General features: G+C 34.9%; 1 long non-coding RNA gene across 1 annotated transcript in view; it reads left to right on the forward strand.

The window, feature by feature from the left end:
- Positions 1 to 15292: 15292 nt before the first annotated feature.
- Positions 15293 to 16382, forward strand: part of LOC127970445 (uncharacterized) — a 1101-nt gene continuing 11 nt past the window's right edge. The window contains exons 1-3 of the long non-coding RNA XR_008156619.1: positions 15293 to 15433; positions 15883 to 16137; positions 16299 to 16382. The exon at positions 16299 to 16382 is cut by the window's right edge and continues 11 nt beyond it. This is a non-coding gene — a long non-coding RNA (uncharacterized LOC127970445). The remainder of the gene's footprint in view (positions 15434 to 15882; positions 16138 to 16298) is intronic.

Consider the following 16382-nt stretch of genomic DNA (forward strand, 5'->3'; position numbering starts at 1 on the left):
TCTCCAGCATGTGTGTTCAGATCAGGATTGCCAGGTTTTCAAAACAAATCCTCCCCACTTGCTTCTCAAAACTAGTCCAATCGCGTTTCCAGGAGGACGGCGTGCGCTCAGCTGCTGTCGAATCACAACACAGGAACCGCTGGCCCAATCAGAACTCGTTACGTATTTCTGAAGGAGGGACTTTATAGAACAAGGAAGTCATCAGCCCGTTTTTATGACAGTGACAATAGCTTATACAGATAGGTGAATTGTGTGAAAAATACTGTTTTTGCACGCGAAACATGAACACATGTTATATTGCACACTGTAAACACAATCAAAGCTTAAAAAAACATGAAAAACGTGACCTTTAATCCTGTGGAAACAAGCTTCCATATGATCCTCTTAAAATTCATGAGAAAGGAAAACAGTAGAGAGTTCAGAAGAAGATACCAGCTCAGATCATAGTGAGATCTCAGAGCACTGTTTGAGATCTGACAGATGTGTTTGATTTTTAGGAATCATTTGCTTTGCATTTCACCTCATTGCTTTCTTGAAGACACATTTGAGAAACTAAGCAAACTTGTTTTCTTTATTCCTGTTGTTATTCCTAGCCTTTAGATTAGAATGGATCTAAACTGATGATGATGATGATGATGATGGTTTCCATGCTCGTCATCTTCTCTCCCATTGGCCTTGATGTGGGTCTCTAATATATGTAGGTCTTCTTCTGTGCTTTCACTACAGACACTGTCGCCATGATGGGAAACAAAACCGCAGAGTTTGTGTTTTTCAGGTCATGAGCAGCTGTATCCATAACGTCCAGGGAGTTACCATCCATAACAAAAACACACTTCTGAGAAGACTGGAGTGAAGAGCATGAATATTGCATCACAGTCTCTCTGCTCTTCTCTGTGTGATCTACAGCTCCACACACACTCCAGCATGTTTACAGAGAGCACAGCTTCTAGATCAAGACTTATTCATTTACAGTCAGAGACCAGCATCTCAGTTAGTGCATTTTCTACAGTTTTTTTTGGAAAAACTGTGCTTCTTGTTCCTCGTGCATGGAGAATGTTTCCAAACCGTTGTCCATCCCTTTATGCAGAACATTGATAATGTAAAAAAATTCTCAATTTTAATTATTATGAAATAAAATAATAATTATAAAACTATATAAGATGATAATATCACTATTTTGGATGTTTATTAATAGAAGCAAAATAATCAAGCAAAATAAAATGAGCAAGAATGCAAACAACTTTCAACATTCTTCCAGCAAAAACAAACTCTTCCGTGCAGTTAAGAGTTATGTGTGTTTTTTTAATTATGTTTTCAAAATGTTAGCACAAAAATGTTATTTATACATCGTTCGTGAAACATTTGTTTCCTGAAATCCTTTAGTTGGATGCTCATCTAACATTTTTTAAATGTTACTTGTTTCAGAACATTCAAAAGTAACATTCCCATAATTATTGCAAAGTTCTAAAACGGAATGTTCACTCAACATCTGCAAAACCAAGAATATAAAAATAAAAAAACCTGGATGTTTTGAATGTTTTAGATTTATAGTAAAGTTAGCAAAAGCTTCATAAAATATAGTTTTGTTAGCTGGAACAATGACTAATGTAATATTGCTTTTATACAACAAGTTAATTTTGAGTATCTTACATTTCATACACAATATCCCGGATAATTTTGTCTCAAAATAGTTTAAAATCAAGTCTAAACAAAGACAATTGTTGTGCAATACCTTGGTGTTTTGTTCACGAATGAATCCATGTTTTTGAGCGAATCGGTTGAGTGAATGATGCACTGACTCCAGACGTGTTATCGTGTCCTGAATGAATCGAATCGGTTCAAAAGTGGTTAAAAATGACTCTCTAATGATTGGGTTGTGATGCTGATGCAGTCTGCTGTGAGAGGTGCTCTAAGGACAGTCTGACTCAATGCAGACGCTGAATGTGTGTGTGTGAACTGTTTCTAATGAAGTTACTGCACGCTCAAAACAGCTCAGTTACCCTCTAAATACAGCCGGCTGAAGCTAGCGCTGAGTGTGTGTGTGTGTGTGTGTGTGTGTGTGTGTGTGGGAGGTTGTACTATTGCGGTTTGATTGCTCACAAATGGAAATCAGATATGCATGACTCAAATGATACTTCAGCACTACTGTCAATTGTTTTGCAATATGTCAATGGATTAAATTGATGCGGTTATTCAGAAGCACAGACTTGACGTACAGCTGCTTCCCTGCAGGCGACACCGATCTGACACTTTAATATAACTATAGGAACGCTTTAATATTTCTCTGTGACATGAAGAATTTCTACAGGGCCACGGCAGTTTTTACCTGAAAAAGTTGAAATTTCTCAGTCTGGTTGGTGTCAGAGGTGTAGTATATTTAGTGCTTTTCATTAATACACATTCAAGTAAAGTGTTACCGAACGTTATAATGGTTTGTAATGACATTAAAAGAACAGTTCACCCCCAAAATGTGTATTTTTTGAGAAATTCACTTGCCCTCAGGTCATCCAAGATGTAGATGAGTTTGTTTCTTCATCGGAAGTGCATCCTCTGTAACGGATGCTCTGCAGTGAATGGGTGCCGTCAGAACGAGAGTCCAAACAGCTGATAAAAACTTCACAATAATCCACAGCACTCATTTATTGCTGTGAATTATTGTGATGTTTTTAATAACTGTTTGGACTCGTTCTGACGGCACCCATTCACTGCTGTGCAAGTGATGCAATGCTACATTTCTCCAAAATCTGATGAAGAAACAAACTCATCTACATCTTGGATGGCCTGAGGGTGAGTTAAATATCAGCAAATTTTAAGTCAACCATTCTTTAAGATGATTTTTGTTTAAATTAACCCTTTAACAGAGATTGATCGCAAATCAAACTCATTGGGATCCATGCAATGTAACAGCAACCTAAATCTGTTGCTATGAGACGGACTGCTTCATTAGAGGAAGCAACATTGTGTGTGTGTGTGTGTGTGTGTATCAAACAGAATGTTATATGTTGCATCTTAAGCCATTTTCATTATAACCGAGAGAACAGAATAACATAAACACATTGTGCTGCGTATGGAGATGTTTCTCGCTGTGATTCATGCTGCCGCCGTCTCAGTGTCTTTTATAACCTGACACTTTTATAGCCACTTTAATTACTGTAATCAAACGCATACGTTCTTACGTACGCTCACGTTCACAAATGTTTGGAAATGCTTCAAGGGTTCAGTCGGCAAACTTGAACTCAAATCCACGACGATGAACGCTGCCAGACGAGCTGCATGAAGTGAACGGGAATGAATCGCCTCTGTCTGACCTATAAAGAAACATAATTAATGTAATAAAACCACATCAAACATCAGATTTAGGTGATCAGTAGCTTTAGTCTGAGGTAGAACAGTGCTGTTTTCACGTTTAATGATGCTTTAGGGGAAGCTGTAATAAAGAATGTTGTTGAAATCCATTTGTAATCAAGAGTGGTCTGCTCTAATTAATTGTGCATTTCAGAGTTCCTATGGAAATATTTCCATGCAGTTTTAATGCCAAAACATATTTTTTTACCTTCATTATTTGCCCACATAAGCACAAATGTGGTGTAAAAAAAAAAAAATTATGTATATACATATAAAAATTAAGATTAAATAAAAAAAAATATTAAATAAAGTTTGATTTAAATAATTCAATACAAAAAAGTATAAAATAAATAAATATATTTGATGACAAATAATACATTTGAGTTCAATAAATTGATTAACATAATTAGATTAAAATAAATATCCTGATTAAAATAAAAATATATTAAATAAAAGCATAAAGCTTTGTTAAATAATATATGTATATAAACTTTTGATTCAAATAAATCAATAATTCAAGTAATACAAATTTAATAAATAAATATATGTGATTAAAATAATACATTTTATTTACATATATTGATACAAAAATAAAGATAATGATGTAATAGAACCTAAATATTTCCTAATAATATTTTAATACATTTTTTAATACATATTTTAATACAATTAATGGGGACTTTATGCATAAAAAATGTATAGCTGTCTTTTACATTTGAAGATGAGTCCCTTGCATGAGAATGATCATATTATATTGAATGATCATATTTTGGGGTCAGTATATAAACCCCTGGTCTAGTGATCAACAGTGATTATGGCCAGTGTGGCGATGATTTTAGATGTATTTCTCACCAAATCAGCATTTTAGAAGGATTTCTGAAGGATTACGTGACAATGAAAACTGAAGGAGTAATGATGCTGAAAAAACTGCTTTGAATCACATGAAAAAATTATATTTTACAATGTATTGAAATGGAAAACAGTTATTTGAAATGTTAATAATATTTCATAATTTTGCTGTTTTTAATAGCTTTCTGATCAAATTAATGCAGCCTTGGTGAGCAGAAGAGTCTCATATTTGGAGATAATCCAAACTTTTAACCTAAATATTTTAGATTATGGCTGGACACAGTCTGAATTGAGTGTAAAAAAGAAGTCAAAAATGCAATATAAAGAAACAAACAAACAAACAAAGATCCTAACCTGTGCAAATTGATTCATAAACAAATGATTCTTACGAGCGGTTCTTTTAAGGAATCATTCTAAAAGACTCATGAGTTATTGCTTTGAATCATTCTAATGAATCACTAACTGAATTATTCAATGTGGCTAGTGAATAAATCTGCAAAAACAGGTTGTTGTAGACTGGAAAAAGGATTTACATTGTTTGTCAAATGATTCTGCTTTAACAATTGGCCAAATGAATGCATACGTTGGATTCACAGCATCCACATCAATATCTAACACTAAGATGCATCCGCTTTCTTCTCATTTACCGTAGCCTGCCATCTTCAGCCTGATTTAAGCTGCTCAGTGTATTTGTTCAATGACCCAGGAGGGAGATATTACATCATTTGTAGTTCTGGCGACAGCGGGATCTTCGACCAGCCGACAGGAGCATGTCTAATCATAACTCGAGAGTTTCTGCAAGCATTTCTCTTTTCACAGTCATGGAGAATCCAGCACTAAGTAGCATTTTAGATCCGATCCGAAAGCAATCACCCAGAGAGATGGATGCTGAATAGCAGCTTCAGGCTAAAGACGCTCGATTAGATGAGCAGCAGAGCGAGAATCTCCTCCAGACACGCACCAAGTCTGAGAAATGAATAGCCATTGTATTTAATAGTTTGGGTTCTGTTGTTAATGCGGTCGTGGTCTAATGGTTAGAGAATCAGACACAGAAAAAAAAACAGTGTTTGTGTTCACAGCATGAGACTTGATGCTTGTTCTTGTCTCGTATTTTGGGATTTGGAAATGTCAGGGGTAATATTGGGTATTGGGACAGCTCTGTCTGTGAGACTTTCACATCACATGTGATGCTGCTGAATTATCCCTGATGTGAGGCGCTTCGTGCATGTGCATGAGAATAAAGACAGTTGGACATGCTCATATTCATGAAATATGATTTAAATATGATGCTGACACTGGAAACACACTTTTACGTTGCTCAGGGTTTCTTGCAACTGCTTTATCTGCCGTGCCACATGCAAAAGTCATAGTCCAGTTTTTATTTTAGACTTTTGAAAACCAGCTTTTGCAGCTTTATAGCTGCTCTGAAAGATTCAGTTACAGTAGTAATGATTTAGACTGACTGATTCTTTAGAATGACTCACAAAGAGTCATTCTTATGACTCTTTTTTTTAATGATTCCGTAAAAGAACCGCTCATAAGAATCATTTGTTTATGAATCAGTCTACAGAGATTTTTTGTTTTATCTATTTAAACTCAATTCAGACGGTAAACTGTCATAAGTTTCCTCACCAAGGCTGTATTTATTTAATAAAAAAAGGCAGTAAAGCAGTCATTTTTATTCGTAGGCTTCTGTATGTTTCACCAAATCAGCATTGAATGATTTCTGAAAGAGTATGTGACGATGAAAACTGAAGGAGTAATGATGCTGTAAAAACAGCTTTGAATCGCATAAAAAAATTATGTTTTATAATGTATTGAAATAGAAAATGGTTATTTGAAATGTTAATAATATTTCATAATTTTGCTGTTTTTAATAGTTTTCTGATCAAATTAATGCAGCCTTGGTGAGCAGAAGAGACTCATTTCAAAGACATTAAAAATTTGAGATAATCCAAACTTTTAACCTAGTTAAAGTAACACAGTCTGAATTGAGTGTAAAAAAGAAGACAAAAATGCAATATAAAGAAACAAACAAACAAACAAAGATCCTAACCTGTGCAAATTGATTCATAAACAAATGATTCTTACGAGCGGTTCTTTTAAGGAATCATTCTAAAAGACTCATGAGTTATTGCTTTGAATCATTCTAATGAATCACTAACTGAATTATTCAATGTGGCTAGTGAATAAATCTGCAAAAACAGGTTGCTGTAGACTGGAAAAGGCTTTAAATTGCTCGTCAAATTATTCAGCTTTAACAATTGGCCAAAATAAGGATGTTTTGGATCCTTTGTGCACCAATTTGATTTTAAAATGCATTGGTTTTGCAACAGAGCTCAAATCATCCTGTTGAAGAAAAGAGTATATCTCAGTTCTGCTCTCTGTCAAAATGAGAGAGTGTTTTATAAGAGCCAAGACTGAGACTGAAACTTTCATGAAGCTTCTTAAATACTTTAACTGGCTTTTTTCATTTTCAGACCGCGAATGTGTGTTCGTCGTTTCCGGCAGAATTCCTGAGCAGACGTCTGCGAGATCTTTACACGAGAGCATCTGCATCCATCACACACGCCGCTGTCTGCTTTCTGACACTGCATGAAAACTAAACCAGCTGTTTCTGCAGATGGAAGTAAAGTGGCTTTAGAGATGATTCTTCTATCTGCTTTTGGCATCAAATGGACTGATGTATCGCCAGACCAGTATTTGCTCATTTTGAGATTATCAGAGTTGGTTTTGCTCATTTGGACGATTAATAAAAGCGTTTCTTGTGTCAGATCCGGGAGCTTTGAAATATGATGCAGACATGTAGGTGTAAAACCATTAGTTTAGTTCTGGTATTTGGGGCTTTTGAAGAGTTTCTGCCGTGATCTTGAGTGTTTGAGGTTAAGGGCGTTTATTGTGGACGGATGTGAAATGTGGCAGAGGATGAAGAGAGTGATGTCACTGTCTGATGATAGATTGATCTGAATGGGGCTCACATTCGATGAGGTCAGACTCAAAGGTGCGTCATTTACTGACACGTCATTTGTAAAGGCGGCTCTGACGAATTGCACGTCCGTCTTTAGCACACACACATTTATCAGTTCTGAAGGGTTTATGATGAGAAGCATTAAGAGAAAATAGTGCCAGTGAAAATAGCATCACTCACGGCCTCAACGATCAACCTCAACAACCTGAGAGTCTGAAAATAACTTCAGGTCGAGAAAATACTTTCAGACACAGATGTATCAAATATGCATCAATTTAATTTCTTTATGCATCAATTTTATTTTATTTTAATTTAATTTAATTTAATTTAATTTAATTTAATTTAATTTAATTTAATTTAATTTAATTTAATTTAATTTTTTCATTAATTGATCCAATTAGAATTTTGGCATTTTTCCTTTCATATTTTATTTACGTGTTTATTTTATTTTATTTTATTTTGTGTCTATACATCAAATTCTGTAATGGATCCAATTTTAGTTGACTACAACTAAACTTTTTACAATTTTATTTTATTTTTATTTATTTTATCTGTGCATCAAATTCTTTTATGGATGCAGTTTTAGTTGACCACAAATATCATAATTTTTTGTTTTGTTTTAACTTTTGCAGTTTGTCCATCACATTTTATTTTCCGTCATATTTGATTGTATTTTTTATTATTTAAAATGTTTATATTGTCTCTATAAATCAAATTCTTTTATGGGTCAAATTTTAATTGACTACAAATATAAGCCTTTTTTTGTCATCATTTTGTCATTTTTTTTCTCTTTTATGTTTTCTGTTCATCATACTCTTGAGTTATGACTTTGTCGTCAAATCGAATTTGTGTGTGTGTTTTTTTTTGTGAATTGAGTCATGCATCACTATTGCTGGGACTTATAGTTTCCCTAGAAAATGCAAAACCGTTACATTTTGCATAGGTTTTATCTCTTGTTGTTTTAACTGGGAGTCTAATTGTCTCTGCTGTTGCTCGTGCACACAGCTCTGGGAGGATGGAGTGTGTCAGGCTTCATTAGGGAGATAGAGATAGCCCAGAAAACACACCTCCACACCCCTGAGAGAGGAACAAAGCACTGGACGATGACACGAGGGTCAGCAGTTTGTCTGCTTTCTCAGCACGTAGAGCCATGACTAATTCTAGACACACAGCACACACTTCAGTTTTATTCTCAGATAACACAGTTTTTGGGTTTGCATGCATGACCTTGTTTACATCATACATTTTAAGCATTACATTTTTTATGCTTTGTGCAAAAGTTACATCTTCTTCTGTTTACTTATCAAATTTCTCTTCATATGTGAAGCGATAAGAAGTCATTTTTGCAGTTGCAATATTTACAAAAAGAAATATTCTTGACGACAGTGATGTGCGTGAACGTCGGAGGCTGGTGGAAGAGATTACGCTGCTTGAGGAGAATATTCGATAAGCAGATGGCAGAATCAGTAATAAATAAACACACTCGTCATGCAGTGATACACACACACCTGTCTGCACACACACACACACACACACAGTCAGAAAATAGCAGATGGTTAATGCTGGTGTTCAGAATGTGGGCTGAGTTCCCACACGGATAGCAGCATTGAACCCCATTCGTTTGGACGATGGAAGAAATGAAGGAAGAACTTCATTTAAATGCGAGAGGAGATGAGTGTGAGGTGTTTCTGCGTGTGTGTGTGTGGTCTCTGAATGACCCGTTTTCCGATATGTCCGTCAGGTCCAAGTCATCTGTCTCACTGACAGCCTGCGAGACTATTTCAGTCCTCACAGATCTATCGCGGCTCAAAGGCACACGGGTGACTTTCAGTCTGATTGCGTGTCAAAGCATCCGAGGCCTTTCTGCTTGTACCTACATTTGTTCATTTGGGGGCGAAAAGCCTGTAAAATGTCTCGGGTGTTGCAATAAATGGTGTCTGAAAATGACAGAGCTTATATTTACAGCCCTCCAGATCAGTTCACAGTTATGCGTTTATGTATCAAGTTCAGCTGTTTCTCAGAAATTTCTAAAATAGTCTTAATAATCGATAGCTGGCTGTCATCCAGTAGGGTTATAAAATGAACGCGGTGCAGCTCAGATCATTTGAGGTCATGTAGAGTTTTCATTACTGACTTATTAAATCTGGGTAAAGTCAGAGACACCGATATCTCGTCTGAAACGCTACAGGAAACCTTCCAGCAACCACAAAGCAACGTTCTAGCAACATGATGTTGACACTTACACAGAAAAGCCCAATTGCCTTTTTTTTCATGAAATATAAAAAAGCAATTTGTGTTAATGCTTCATCACTAAAGCATTTTTCTTTGGAGAAACATCTGAAGACATAAGCACAAGTCTGATTTGACCTCAATCTGAGCTATTTGTTCTCTTTAACTAAATAGCAATGCCTTATTCCACCAATTGCATAGCAAGACTTTAGTAGGAAAACTGCATCATGCCAAGAATGATAACTTCGGTCTCTGACCTTCATGGCTTTCATTTAGTTATGGAGTTACAGTCTTTTTTAAGCAGCCCATGGAATAAAGAACGAACAAGCAGCATCTCAAGACTTCGACATTGTACTTAGTAAGTCAAGTAGCTTGTTTACTATGGAGATATGAAGATAAAAAGAGATGAAACCAGTGTGACACCTGTTTGAGAAAACCTCACTAAACTATACTCCAAGTCGAGGTTCTCCTGCTGTTTAGATTGTGAGAAATATTTGTATATTTAACTAAGTAAGAAATGCTCATAATTTGGCTTATAAATTAAAAATGATTTGCATTAAGATTTTTCAATCCACCTTTTTGAGGTAACTTTCAGAAGTTCAGTTCTACATTCAATCGATTCAATGAATCAGGTAAAAACCAATGAACGATTCATGTCTTACAGCGCTTTTGATCAAAATTGTTGACATCTGAGTTTAAATTTTGCAATTCGAATCACCCCCCCCCCCCAATAACCTTGATATTTATTTTTATAGTTTATTTTCCAGTGCAATGTTGTACATCTGTGGTGTTCTGTATGCTGCATGCGTATAGATGAGACATGAGTTGTATTTTGATGAAAGCGCAGGTGTGTGATTGTAAATATTTATTCCAGAGGTTAAAGGTCAATGCGCCACAGCTGTATATTGCCTCTCCACGCTGAAAACAAGAGCCACTGAACAGCGTTCAGCACTAATCACCATTATTGTGATGCTTTGTTGAACATGTTTATGCCTCTGGATTAATCATGAGCGAGTGCTTAAATACGAGCATTTCAAACCTACCTTTGACTGACGGGGCATTTATCGTTTGTGTTCAAAATGAGTTGCATGACACCTTGAGTTGACAGCAGAAGATGTTGGCAGTAAATGCATTCACATGGACTCTAAATGAATCCAGTGGTGTCTGAGAGTTTGCTGATTGGTGAATAATGTGTGTGTTTTGAATGAATAATTGAGTTTGCATCCACACAGATTGACCTTGAACCGGACACTACTGTACAGTATGCATGATGAGATGAGCTTATTCTGTCATGCTGATTAGGAATGAAAGCTTCATCATATTTTAAACAATACCGTGTCCCCAGCCATTTTTATAAAGCTGTTTGTATGAGTTGATGCATACATGTCAATGGACATTAAACCAGGACTTTTATTGGAATTAAACTTGGTTCAATGTGTTTTTTGTAATTGTAAGCAGATAGCACCATCCGATTAGCTAAAATATGTTATATTTTGTACTTATGAATTTATGTTTTTGGATTTCCAGACAATTCTACAGTAAAGACTTTATGTGAAGAATGTGATGAAGTTTGGTGAGTGTATATGGCAATAGATTTATGTAGTTCCCATAAAGGAAGAAAAAAATGGATATATATATATATATATATATATATATATATATATATATACACACACACAGTGTGTGTGTGTGTGTGTGTGTGTGTGTGTGTGTGTCTGTAAATAAATAAAATTAATAAATAAATAAACGTGTGTTTGTGTGTGAGAGAGAGTGTGTGTGTGTGTGGTTGCGTGTGTGTGTGTGCGTGTGTGAGAGAGAGAGAAAGAGATTTTGTGTGTGTGTGTGTGTGTGTAAAAGAGAGAGAGAGAGTGTGTGTGTGTGAGAGAGAGAGAGAGTGTGTGTGTGTGTGTGTGAGAGAGAGAGAGAGAGAGAGAGAGAGTGTGTGTGTGTGAGAGAGAGAGAGAGAGAGAGAGAGAGTGTGTGTGTGTGAGAGAGAGAGAGTGTGTGTGTGTGTGAGAGAGAGAGAGAGAGAGAGAGAGAGAGAGTGTGTGTGTGTGTGTGAGAGAGAGAGAGAGTGTGGGTGTGTGTGTGTGAGAGAGAGAGAGTGTGTGTGTGTGAGAGAGAGAGAAAGAGAGTGTGTATGTGTGTGAGAGAGAGTGTGTGTGTGTGTGTGTGTGAGAGAGAGAGAGTGTGTGTGTGTGTGAGAGAGAGAGAGAGAGAGAGAGAGTGTGTGTGTGTGTGTGAGAGAGAAAGTGTGTGTGTGTGTGTGTGTGTGGGTGCGTGTGTGTGTGAGTGTGTGTGTGTGTGTGTGTGTGAATGGACTTGCGTATGTCCATATCACATTAAAAACTCAATGAACGCGGCGTCAAGGCCGATTACGGCGGTGGGTTGTCATAGTGATGCAGTCCGTCAAAGCTAAAAAAAGCTCAGTATGTTACTTTACATAATTTGTCACTTTGTATTTTACACTCCTTGCTCAGAGAGCGAGCGCGCTGCATTATTGAGGACTTGGGAAGAGTGTTTTAATGTGGGACAGCTCCGCGTTCCTCCAGCTGCTGTCGCTTCTGCAAATATTAGCTCATGAGATCTCTCTGTGAGTCTCTGATGATGATTCGATCACCAGGAGTTTGATTTCAGGAAGATTTCGGCTGATTTCTCTGCTGTGCTTCTGATTTACCACCAACAACAGACAGTGTGTTTACAGAGATATACAAAACACAACCATCACGCTCTTCTGAAATAATAATAGATACATCTTAATATTATTATTATTAGATAACACTATAATATCTGTAACATGCACTCTTATTATAATGCAAGCTGTTAACTATTAATACACAGCACAAATAATGATGAGAAAAAGCACAATTGATAAATTACTAAATAATAATAACATTTATTTTATTAAATGATGAACAATACTGAAATTAAAAGTACCTTAATAGTTATAATATTAATAGTAATGTATGTGGAAAGTGTGATGTTAATGTTTAAAGGATTTTTTGACTAGAGAAGCATTTATTTGAAATATATATATATTTTTATAACATTATACATGTTTTTACTGTCACTTTTGATCAGTGTAATGCATCTCTGATGAATACAAGCATTCATTTCTTCTTCTTCTTATTTTTTACTTACAGCAGCACAGCTGTTTTCAACATTGATAATAATCAGAAATGTTTATTGAGCAGTAAATCAATCATCATTTTAGAATGATATCTGTATATAAGATCATGTGATGTGAGTTATGATGTTGAAAATTCAGCGGCACATCACAGAAATAAATTACAGTTTAACAGACATTCACATGAAAAATGGATATTCTAAATCATAAAAATATTTCACATTATAACAGTATTTTTGATCAAATTAATGCAGCATTGCTGTGCATAAGATACTTCTTGAAAAAGCATATGATAACATTGTAATCATCAAAAAGTTTTGTCTCTCTCTCTCTCTCTCTCTCTCACACACACACACACACACACACACATTTTTTTTAGCATCAAGAAAATATTATACAATATATATATATAAATTTTAGTTTTCAGTATTTCTTTGTGTGTTTCTATCACTTATAGTAGATATTTTTCATATAAATGCCTAATTATTATTTTTTACTTATTTTTATTTATTTAATTTATTATTTATTTTAGCACATCAAGATAATATACTTTTTTGTAAATAACTTGAATTAGTTTTTAGAGGTCATTCTTCTTTTAAATATGTCTAATTTAAAATATATATATATATATATAGTTTCTTTCTTTCAAATATGCCTCTCTCTATATATGTATTTAATTTAGTCTTCATTAATTTGTATCTCAGTTTTATTTTCAGTTATCTTTACGTTTAAACTACATTAAAATGAGAAATGTAAAAAAAATTTTTTTTTATATTTATTCCACCTAATTTTTATTTGTAATAATATTAATTGCAAAAATATAATAATCTTATGGTATTAGTTTTAGTTAAATATAATAACACTGATTCAACTGTTAAATACTGCTTCATTATAGTTTTCGAAAGGAACGTCATGTCAGAATTTACAATGAAACTTTTTAGCATTTAATGATTTTTCATCTTATCAGTTATGCACATCAGGGTTTAATATTACATCATATGTCATTAAACGCTCTCACGTGGAAATCCCAGATGTGAAACATATGTTTATGCACTGACTGGGTTCTGCTTCCTCCAGAAACGCTTTCAAACATTTATGTATCAATGTATAATGTTTTAAAATGTATTAAAACTATGTATCACAACACACTGTTGCAATAGGACCCATATATATATATATATCTCCCATAGAGTTGAGTGTTTAAACGCATACGTGTGCTGAATCCCCAAACACGCTCGGAAAAACACATATTTATCATTTTTACTCATCCCACTTCCCTCCAGTGAAGTAAGCCGCCCGAAGAAGAACAGAACCACTTTGCAGATTTTAATTTGGGATAAAAGCGCACCACACAGCCGTCCTCCAGGGCCAGAGCCGGACACGTGATGTCACAAATGAGTTTCTCTCCGGTGGAAATCCATCGTGTGTCTGCTCGCGCTTGATAAGAGATGGAGGAAAACCCCCTCGCTCCCTCCACAGGCTAAAAATAGCAGGCTATTAAAAGAACAGAGAGGAAAGAGAGAGTAAGGCTTCCTCTCATCGCTCAACAATTACCCTTTAAAGGATAGTTCACCCAAGATCATCCAAGATTTAGAGGAGTTTGTGTCTTCATCAGATTTGGAGAAATTAAGCATTGCATCAGTGTCTCTGCAGTGAATGGGTGCCGTCAGAATGAGAGTCTAAACAGTTGATAGAAACATTACAATGATCCACAGACTCTATAAATAAGTGTCACGTTGTTTAAATTCATGCCGACGGACTTGCTTTTAATTATTTGGTTAATAGTCAATTTAATTAGATCTTTTATCACCTTTATTTCTGTCAATAATCAATCTTTATATTTATTAAGCCATTTCGACTAGCTTTTTCAATGTGTTTGTTTAGTATTATTTATATACTAATACTGTTTTTATTGCTGTAGTGCTAGAATGGACGCTAATAATAATAATGATGCCATAAGTGTTTTTACATTTATACTTTTACATTTTTTTTTTTACTTTACTTAATATTTTCAATCACAACTTTTTTTTTTTTTTTTTTTTTTTACAAATGTATCTTTTGATTAAAGCCATTTTTTACTCTTTCAATTAGTTTGCTGCAGTCAGTGTTATTTTAGTTTAATTAATGTACTAACACAGTTTTTATGGCTTTTATTTTTATATTTTCAGTTTTTGTGCTTTTGTCTTTTGCATTTTTTAGTCTTACTATTTACGTTTAATGTCTTTTTATTTCAGTTTTAGGTTCAGTTAAGTAACTCTAGTTGTACAACTTAAACTTGGTAACATTTCTAATATTACTTTTGTTCTTGATACATATTAATATATATTTTTATTTTATTTCAGCTTTATTTTCAATCGTTTTAGCTAACGATAATAACCTTGATTCAAGATTTGTTCAAATGTCTAACCCAAAATATGAGCAAAAATCATAATGACATCATAAGTGTTTTACATTTTGATTGATTGTTTGATTGATTGACTGATTGACTGATTGGTTCTTTGATTGGTTCTTTGATTGATTGACTGATTGGTTCATTGATTGGTTAATTTATTGGTTAATTGATTGGTTAATTGATTGATTGATTGGTTGATTGATTGACTGATTGGTTCATTGATTGATTGATTGATTGGTTGCAAAATGTAAAAACACGTATGGCATCATTATTATTACACTCTAAAAAACGCTGGGTTGTTTTTTCAACCCAACTGCTGGGTTGAGGCCGTTGGATAGGACTTTGGGATGTTTTAACCCAAGTTTGGGTTGAAAATAACTCTTTTTTTTTAAACCCAGCGGGGTGGGTTGAGGACGCGGACGTGAAGGAGAGCACGCACGTCACGTCAAAATCGTACGTCTCCAGTGCGAGCAGCCGCCATTTTCTCAGCGTGATAGAAGCGAGAAACGAGTGAAAGACTATGGTAAGTAACGTTAAATATTCAAAATATAAAGTTATCTTTTATTGTTTACCCGGTTGTATGAAAGGCGGAAGGTTTTATGAAAGGCGGAAACAAAGGAGCTTAACGTTATATATATATAAAAAAACGGACGCGGTTTTCGCCTCGGACACGGAGGTCTTAACTGCCTCATGTAACGTTACTGAACGGAGGATGTACTTTTAATATAACGTCTGTGAATGTATTTTGTCATATTTACATAAGATTTTACATTATCTGTTCTCTTTGAGGCGTAAACAGACGGTTATGGTCACGGTTATGCTCATGTGAATTTGTCTTTTTTTTTCGCGGTTAAACTGAATGTATGTTTGTCTCCTAAAGGAAACGGCATTGTGTAGTAAAGACTAACATAATTATTTTGAGGCTGTTGAAGTGTTAACTGTTAAAAGTATGTTTTACATGTAATATTTCAGACTTGTCCAGCTCCTGTCTTCATTGTCCTCGCGCTGAGAGTTAAAGACACAGAAGCTGTTTGTGTGAGGAGTCACAGACCTGTGTGAGGATGAGGAGGAGGTGTTCTTCTGAAGAGAGGGACAGACGGTTTAAGGAGAGTAAACTTCAGAATAACATCAAGTTATCTTTATTTTTACTAAGACTAAAATAATGTGTGTGTTTTTTTTAGATGTTGAAATCCAGAGACAAGATAACTTCATTCTTTTGAGACTGATGTAAGTTAAATTATTATTACTTTTTTTTTTTTAGAAAATTAATGTTTCTGTTGTGTCCTGCCTGTTAACTTCACATTTTGATGCAAAAACAGTGTGATTTTATATATGTATGTATGTATATGTTAATATTTTATTGAAACCATTGATGCCCCTCTTTGCAGAACTCCAACTAACTGGAGTTAAGGACACACAAGTCTGCTTGTGTGAGGAAGTGGTTTTCTCAGCTTCTTCTGAAGAGAGGGAAA

The sequence above is a fragment of the Carassius gibelio genome, chromosome A4 (genome assembly GCF_023724105.1).
Source record: "Carassius gibelio isolate Cgi1373 ecotype wild population from Czech Republic chromosome A4, carGib1.2-hapl.c, whole genome shotgun sequence".
Lineage (NCBI taxonomy): Eukaryota > Metazoa > Chordata > Actinopteri > Cypriniformes > Cyprinidae > Carassius > Carassius gibelio.